Below are 9,238 nucleotides of genomic sequence, written 5' to 3' on the forward strand. Positions count from 1 at the left end.
TGCTGAAATGATTTGGATAAAATCTATGCTTATAGGATTGGGCATAAAGGTTTCTCTGCCTAAGAAGATGATGTGTGATAACAAGACAGCCACATATATTGCTAATAATCTTGTATTTCATGAGAGGACTAAGCATATTGAAATAGATTGCCATTATATTCGGAATATGGTTCAAGTGAGAAATATATCAATTGTTCATGTTTCTTCAGAAGGTCAAGTAGCAGATGTTTTTACCAAACCCCTTCCTATCGCAAAATTCTCAAAGTGTTGTAACAAGCTGAGCATGATTGACATCTATGCTCTAGCTTGAGGGGGAGTATTGAGAGTTATTATCGTGAGGGGTTTATTGGGAATCAGAAAAGTTATCAGGTGGTCTTGTTTATATTTTAACTTTTAATGGTCTATTTTATAATTTTCTTTATTGACCCTAATCACTACTTAAGGGTGATTAGGGCTAATCATGAAAAACTTTTCAATCTTTCTCAAACCAAGTTATAACAGTTTCTTCTAAGACCGTAGAGCTTACACCTTATAAATTGTGGACTGACAGGAAACTAGACTTAAGTCATCTACAAATTTGAGGGTCGTTTGTGTATGTATTGATTCCTAGTCAAATGAGAGACAAGTTGAAAGCAAATCTATCATGTGCATCTTTATGGGGTAACCAAAAAGATCAAAGGGTTATAGATTATACAATCCTGAAAAAAAGATTTATAGAAAGCAAAGAAGTAGAATTCCTGAAAAGTAAAGGTAGTTATGCTCCTGAGGATGATAGTGTCCCTCTTGATATCATAAATGATTTAGGGGTAAATAATCAAGAGTTTGAGCATATTAATCTAATTACAAATGACCAACAATCTTCACAACCTGAAATTGGGCAGAAAAGGTCAAAAACTCCTCTTAATTTAATGATTATTACATTTTCTTGAGCGAAAAATTATGTTATTCTATGAATTTGGATGAAACTCTTGATAACCTAAGTTTTAATGATACAATTGCCTCTAATGAATCTGAACATTCGATGAAGGCAATTAAAGATGAGTTAAATTTTATAGAAATGAATAAAATTTGTGAACTAACTACTTTGCATGAGGGTTGTAAGGCAATTGATAGTAAGTGAATTTTAAAAAAGAAACTCAAAGTTGATGAAACTATTGATAAGTTCAAGGCAAGATTAGTTGCGAAAGATTATTCCCAACGTGAAAGTATAGATTATGAAGAAACTTATTATCCTGTAGAAAAATTGGTTTTTATTCATATTATTTTAGCACTGGTGGCTTATTTTGATCTTGACATATATCAAATGGATATGAAAACAATTTTCTTCAATGGTGAATTAAAAAAAAATCATATTTATGCCACAACTAGAAGACTTTGAAATTGAAGATCAAGAAGATAAAGTATACAAGTTGAATAAATTCTTGTATGGGCTTAAGCAAGTACCTAGGCAGTAGCACTTGACATTTTATAAGGTAATAACCAAGTCGATTTATGAGGCAAATAATTTATACCACTGCATATATGTCAAGAAAAGTGAGAGTAAGTTTACTATTGTGTCTTTATATATTGATGATATATTAATTATAGAAAATAATATAGACATAATAACTGAGACTAAGTCTTCGTTATATTTTTTATTTGAAATAAGAATATGAGTGAAGCCTCATATATCCTTGAAATTAAAATACAAAAAGATAGAAAATTGAGGTTGCTATGCCTAAGTCGAGAAATATTTTAATCATAATATAAAGAGATTTAGAATGAAAAGTACCAAGGCAAAATGTACTCTTGTGATTAAAGGCTTAAAATTAAGCAAGAATGATTGTGTAAGAGATAAATAAGAAAGGTTGAATGTTTTATATGCTCTGACAATTAAAAGCCTAATGTATGTTATGCTTTGCAGTAGACCTTATCTAAGTTTTGTTGTGAGTCTAGTAAGTAGGTATCAAAGCAATCTTGGACTCCCTCATTGAGAAGTAGTGAAAAGAATCTTTTGGTGTCTAAAAGAAATTAAGGAACTCAAATTGTGCTATCAAGCAGATAAGCTAAGGCTTGTGGGTTATTCTTATACTGATTTTGTTGGTGATAGAGATGAAACAAAATTCACCTATGATTATGTATTTATATTAAGAAGTGAGACCATTGCATCGTTATGTAAAAAGTAAGGGTGTGTGACAAAATATACCCAAAAAAATGAATATATAGCCTGTAACATGATAATCATTTTTGATGTTTGAATTAATCGTTTCCTAAATGATTTAAAATTTAATATTTTAAGAGATTCAATTTAAATTTATTATGATAACAAAGCTGCAATATATTTGATTCATAGGGGAGCAGATAGCTCAAAGAGTAAACATATTAAAGTTAAATATCAATACGTATATACTTATGAAAAATGAAATAGCAATTGATTATATTATGTTCCTTCATGTGGCATAGTGGCAAACCCATTAACCAAGTCGGTCACCCAAGAAGTTTTTACGGTCACCCACGAAGTTTTTACTAGATATGTGAGTCAAGTATGTTTAAGTGGTGACCACACAGATTGTGTGAATAAAATACTACTCAAGATTGTGAGTCAATGCTAAGTTCTAATTGTGGACAAGCTTGGTAACAAAGGATGTCCCTTAGGCCAAGTGGGCATATGTAAAGTTATGTGGCCATAAGACAGCCGTTGGGAGGGCCACCCAACTGTTGTACACTCCCAACCCTTAGGCCATTAAGGCAAGTAACAATTAACTAACATAACAGTTAAATGAAACATAAACACAAGATAATCAAAATACGATAATACATGGTTACATGTCTTATTCAAGGGTTGTGACCCTTGGGGTTAAAGGCACACTTCTCCATTGGACATGTAAGATTCCTGTCACCTTTCGCCTTTCAGGATTATAAGAAGGGTCCTAGGGGCCAGAATTGAGAAGCATGCAAGTGCATACATTCATAGATTTATGGAAAACAGGAAATCAAGTGAAAAGCAAGAGGTTGTGATCTAACAATCTGTCTGTGGTGATTTACTGCGTTAACGCATGCCCTTGACCCCAGGTCTGACTCTTACAAAGGCTCCTTCAATCTACACAAGCTCATATCTTTGTTCTAGTCCTTCTCGTCGACTTAGTTTTCACATTGATCAATGTTTCATCATGCCTATCTGCTCCAAAGAAGGCTGGCTTTATGTATTGGGCAAGAATTGCTATCTTGGGCACACTCATTGTGAAAGATATGGTTCTGATGTTGGCCTTAGGTTTAAGCTTCCTCAAGCGCGCGGCCTATGTCATGGAGGTGACAGCATTTGTTGCTGCTCTGTATCTAGAGATATTTCTCTAGGCTGAGAGTGCAGGGCTCTTGGTTGTGATCAATTCATGGTGGGTAGTGAGGGTGGTACAGAGCATTTTTTAGATGACCGACGATTGAGGCACAGATTAACAGCATAGAATCACAGCTCGATGCTCTCAGAAAACAGCCAGCTGGAAGAAGCTATACTTGAGAAAGATCAGAGGATTGCCGAGTTAAAAAGATGCCCTAAACAGTAGAGACCTGTGAGAGAAGTTTGTCAAGAGCTCTCTCTCTCACTCTCAAGTGCAATGTTGAATGCTTTCATTATATATATATATATATATATATATATATATATATATATACAGAGAGAGAGAGAGAGTGAAATCGTCTACCATAAAGATCATGATGTAGTTCTGAGACCAGGATTTCTGCTGAGTCCAGAGACCAGGGCATCTAGTTCGTTCAGGCAAGCATTGGAACAGTTACAAGAAGGCCGACAATGAAGGACCTGAAATCCCGTTGTGTTCAGCACTATAGTCCTTATCAGTTTCCATCATTTGGGTGAAAGATAGCAAAAAGTAATGAAAAAATCAAGGTTGGTGTGGATACAAACCAGTCCTTGTAAATTTCGTTCTTCCTGCAGGTCAGGTCGTGGCTGGTCCTTAAACTGCAGTAACAAAGAGAAGACGGTCCCCTAGTCTCCTAGTCCCCTTTTCCAACAAATCAAAACCGAGTCCCCCTACCTACCTCTGTCATTTCTTCATGCTATAATTATGCCACCAGATCTTCCATTTCAAATCCTTAGCAACAAAGCAATACAATAATTTCACCCTACCGGGCACAGCTAGCATATTTTTCACAATAGCAGAAATAAGCTGTCCAATTTGTACTAATAAATCTCCTGTCAGCTGAAAAAGCCTTAGTCTCAGCGAGAAACAATCCATCAAACTTGCATTCCTTAAAGAAATTGGTAATAAAAGCTCGTTGCCCCCTTCAAGAAATCGGTGAAAGAGCAATATTTGAGCTTTGGGATCTCATCATCACTTTAGGTCAAACCTGTAGGCCACAAAACAATGAACATCCTTACCCATTCAATGGAAAGATGATAGACTTGAACCAACACCACACACCAGCAACCTGTAAGGATGGTTCCCTCAAGAAACCATCTTCCTAAATGTCCTGTGTCCTTCCAAGTGTTGCCATTGACCAAGCCCGCTCAAGAATCTGATTTCTAGGACTTGTAGTGTCTTGGAACAGAAAACATATTTGACAGTCTCTAATCGTTTAGAGATTGACAATTGTAGAGGCAAGTGAAAAAGGTGGGCATTGAGCAAGAGCCAAACCAAAGTAACACGGGATTTTATTAAGCCCCCGAGAGATTCTCCTAACATGACTCTTACTGCAAATTACAAAGCCTACATCTGTCGTGATACGAGTTTCTGTCTCCCCTAATATATACTTATTAGCAAATTGCATGGTTGACAACAATCTGCTGCAAAGGAACTGATTTTTTTTATATACAAAGATTTAAAAATTGGGTAACATGCTGGATGAGCCCTGAGTTCCAGAACTGTAAGTGCTTGTTCATAAGAGCAACCATCAATTGGATCAATTACCCTTGGCTTTTTTAGCAGATGTACCTATATGTCAAGCTAAAATTCAGATATTTATACCCAGGATCTTTACAACAGCGTTTTACCTCGCACCATTAGTAAAACTAAGAATAAATCATGAAACCTATTCCAGCGTTTATTACATTGCTACATTATTATGAAATCTACTAAAGCAGAATCTATAGCAATAAACCTGCCTCATGGGGTTGAGCATAAAACCCCCACAACACCATTCACCAGCCCTAGTGAGGATTTATGAAACCCTATCAAGAATAAGCATGACTCTAGTAGAACTTTTTGACTCAACCAAACAACTAATAGCCGCTGATATGTCCCTTAACTTACTGTTTACATTGCCCAACACAATTGAAGAAAAGAGGAGCAGAAGATGAAAGGTAGTCATGAGCCACCAGCAAACCCCTCAATGCATCTACGGGAAAAAAGCATAAATGTCACCTACAGATAGAGATCCATTCCTAAGGCACATTCAAACAGCAGAGAGTCTTAAAAAACGGGAACCTTAAGCAGCCCGTTTGAACCCTTTTAACAGAGTTGAATATTTCCTATCAAGGTAGTGATCAGTTCTTGCAGGAAAAATAGGTTGGATCCTTTGGATTGCAACCAATGAATGCCCCCCAAAAACACCCCCACTACATATACAACTGTCCAAATTCCCCTTTATCATATTCCAGTTACTCCTCGCGGGTTTCCAAAAAGAAAAAAAAAAGATCAAAGAATAGATTCACAACGTCCAATACAGGTGAGTAAAGTGCTGTCACTGGTGTAGAAAAAAAAAAGAATCTAAACCTAAAATTAAAAGAAGTGTCAGTCTTGGAATCTTATATGGAGTATCCGAAGGTGTTTTATAATTTTTTTTTTCTTTTTGAGACAAAGTGTCCAAAAGTGTTGCACACACACACTAAAATCTAGAGCATCAATCAAAATCAAGCTAGCATTCATATAAACAACACTAGGTCTCGACCACTGATGCAGAATGGCACAACAATCCAAGTAGGATATGTTAAAACACTGTATTTCCAGAGTCTACGATAACATATAGTTTGCAACCAGCTAACAGCGATATCATATGCTTTTTAGCAAGGCATAGGGATCACACTAAAGATCTTATGCAGTCAAGCCGGGATTTATGCTCGTGGGCACTTATTAGTGTTTATGAACTTAGGATACAAACTGTAATTGCAGCACCAGAATGGGGCTCTACAGGCAGAGTTATAAAGTACTGCATACACTAAAATTCTCATGAAACCAATCCATTCATGTGACATTAAAAAATGGTAAGAAATGATTCAAGAGCTCGAGAAAACACACTTATTCTAATTGCGTCTAAAGTTTCCCAATGTTTGTTTTCTGTGCTTGAAAGCTTTCCAAGATTTCTCTTTCCCATCATTCATAGTTAATGAGTAGACAAAGCAAGACCATACCAAGGATAACGATGGTAGCAATTGTTTCAACAAGGCATCGTGCATATTGGATCATTAAAAAAAAGGAGGGTGTTCTTAAAACTCACTGCAAATCTACATATTCGATGAGCTTTTTTAGTCAAAGAAATCACGCATATCAAGAAAACGAAAACCATCATATCATCACATGAACAGAGACATGGGGTCTAGACAACATCAACCGACAGACAATCATACAAGTAGAAGAGCAACAAGAACCAATCTCGTATTACAAAAATTCCTTCATTATAATAAAAAATAAACAAAATTTATACAACCCCCATTAACAAAATCAACATAGTTTACGTCTACAGAAGAATCAACTATAAAAAACAAAACTATGATCAAATCCCCCTACTGCTGTTTAAAATCGAACCGAGCGTACCCAAAACCGCAAAAGCAAGAAGCGGGCTGACGTCCAAGGTATCGAACACGGGTGGGATGATGTTCCTGAACAGGTTCAAGTAAGGATCACAGAGATCCCTGATCGCCGAGAGCGGCTGCCGGTCCCAAGGGATATTGGGGAACCAACTGAGCAGAACCCTGACCATCAGAACCCCACTGTATATATCCAACCACTTCGCCAAGCCGGACGCGACCACCGTCAACGGGGTATTGAGGTATCCAGTGGGGCGTTCGCGGGCAGCGGCGAAGAAGAGCGGCCCGACGGTGCAGACGAGGTTGTCCTGGAGGAGGCGAAGAGCGGAGAGCTCGTCGGGGGAAGGGGCGGAGAGGGCCGCACCAACCCTGGAGGCGGAGGACCTCATGGCATCGAGGAGGCGGCGGGAGAGGGAGAGGGCGGCGGCTAGGATGAAGGAGACGGTGCGGGCGGAATCGGACAGGGGGGTGGGGGTTGTGGCGGGCGGAGGGGTTAGAGGGGCGTAGGAGAAGAGGGCTCTAAATTGGAGGGGGCGGCGGAGGGTGGACCGTTTCAGAGGGGAGTGGCTTAGAGTTAGGGTTTTTGTGGGGAGGGAAGGGAGGAGGGAGAGGCGTACCTGGTTGGGACGGATGTCCGGCCGAGGGGGCGCCGAAAAGATGGCCGGCGGGTGAAGGAAGGCCGTGGAGGTTGCCGCCAACATTCTGCTTTCTGTCGCTCTGTGTCTCTCTCTCGCTCTCGGCTTCGAGAAGGGAAAGGAAGGGGATGATAGAACGGTGGGGTTTTGAGGTGATGAGGTTCGGCGACACGGTGGTCTTTTTCAGGTTTGGCCTGTAAGTAAAGGGAACAGCTACTTGTGAATGTCACCAGTTTGACGGGACATCACAAGTTCGAAACACGCCGCAGGGTCAAAGCTGAGTGTACACCACAGTGGGGCAAGGACCTCAAGGGCTTTACCAACAGGAGGCCAGTTTGTGATTTGAGAAGGGGGAGGGGTTTCCCTTGGATTATCCAAAAAAAAAAAAAAAACTAAGGATACAATAGACAACGTAAACATATAGTTAAAAGTTAAAACCTATATATATTTTTAAATGTTTTTTAAGTTTTTCGTCAAGTTAATTCATCGTATATGTAGATTTTATAATGAAAACATGAATTTTCTTTAACATTAAAAAGATATTTTCAAAATGGTCAAATGAGATAATTAGACCGTTAGGTCACACTATCATAACAGAGAGGTCTCCAACTTGAACTATGGTTGGAAAACAAGCCCAGTCATTAGTGGTTCGTCTCAGTTCGAGTTACCATAAACTCGTTCGTGTTCAGTTCATGTAGCTGATGAGCTGAGTCACGAGCAGCTCGTTAACCAAATACCAGCCGAGTATGAACAAAGTGCTGAGCTCGGTTCAGGCTCGTAAGAATATAAGATATGGAATTTCAGTGCAATAACTATTGCAAAAAGTAGTTTTGTGGTGTTGGTAAGGACATATGACATCTACAGTTCAAATCCTATTATTGTCAATGTTAATATGTGTTTTTTTCTTTTAACGAGTCAGCTCGTTTACCAGCCCTAGCTCGAACCCCAGTGAGTTATCCCCTAGCTTGCCTATCAGAGAAAAGAAGATATTCCATTGATAAAGAAGCTTGCTTCAAAAAAAAGAAGTTTGTTTAAATACCAAAAACGGAAGTTCCTTTTTTTTTGGAATCGTGATAGAAGTGTGATCAAAGCAATCCTGAAGTTTTAAAAAGCCTAGGTGACTTGGGGCTGCAAACGGATCTGACATATCGATATCGGATCCGAATCTAACATGTTTTTTCTAAACATGAATCTTTTCAGTAAAATCCAAATGTGTATTTAGAGCAGATTTAGATTTGTTCAATTGAATTATTTTCGGATTCAGATAAGCATTTTAAGTTAGATCAGGAGTTGATCCAAATCAAAATTCAACCTGATCACAATATTTTCACGTAAATAGCTTGTTTTTTAATATATTTTTTCCAGATCCAGTATTACCACATGTATTTCGAATTCAGAATCATACTGCGCTCCTTGGATGTGATCCGGATCCGGATTCAGATTCGAATCTATTGTTTACATTTGGATTTGGATCCGGTAAGATTCAGCCCAATTCATGTTTACATTCTGGATTTGGATCTGCAACGAGGAGGAACACCCCCCCACCCCCCCCCCCCCCCCCGAGAAATTCGCCAGAGGGAATCTTCCCGAGGAAGCTCCCTCCCGGCTTATTAGGTCTGGCCGGAGCGAAACGGAGAACGAATCCAAGTTTTTTTTTTTTTCCGGTTGTTTGCTGCAGTGCAGGAATTTCGTCGTCTGAGAGGTTTCGTATTCCTTGATTTTATCCTCTTGGAGCCTTCTCTTATTCTGGCTTTGAGGTAGAGCGTGCTTTGATCTGAGGCTTTTTTACTGGAAGACGTTTTCTATTGTTTGATAATTGCGTGCCGTTGTGTTAATCTCGCAGCCCTTGCTTTGTTTCTGTTGATTT

General features: G+C 38.7%; 1 pseudogene across 1 annotated transcript; it reads right to left on the reverse strand.

The window, feature by feature from the left end:
• Window positions 1-6,587: 6,587 nt before the first annotated feature.
• On the reverse strand, window positions 6,588-7,535 carry LOC149842999 (ylmG homolog protein 1-2, chloroplastic pseudogene; annotated as a pseudogene). Its single transcript, XR_016431105.1, has one exon. The product of XR_016431105.1 is annotated as a ylmG homolog protein 1-2, chloroplastic pseudogene (transcript).
• Between the last annotated feature and the right edge of the window lie 1,703 nt (window positions 7,536-9,238).

Source organism: Nuphar pumila, chromosome 3, assembly GCF_984573655.1.
Source record: "Nuphar pumila chromosome 3, dmNupPumi1.hap1.1, whole genome shotgun sequence".
In the NCBI taxonomy this organism is placed as follows: domain Eukaryota; kingdom Viridiplantae; phylum Streptophyta; class Magnoliopsida; order Nymphaeales; family Nymphaeaceae; genus Nuphar; species Nuphar pumila.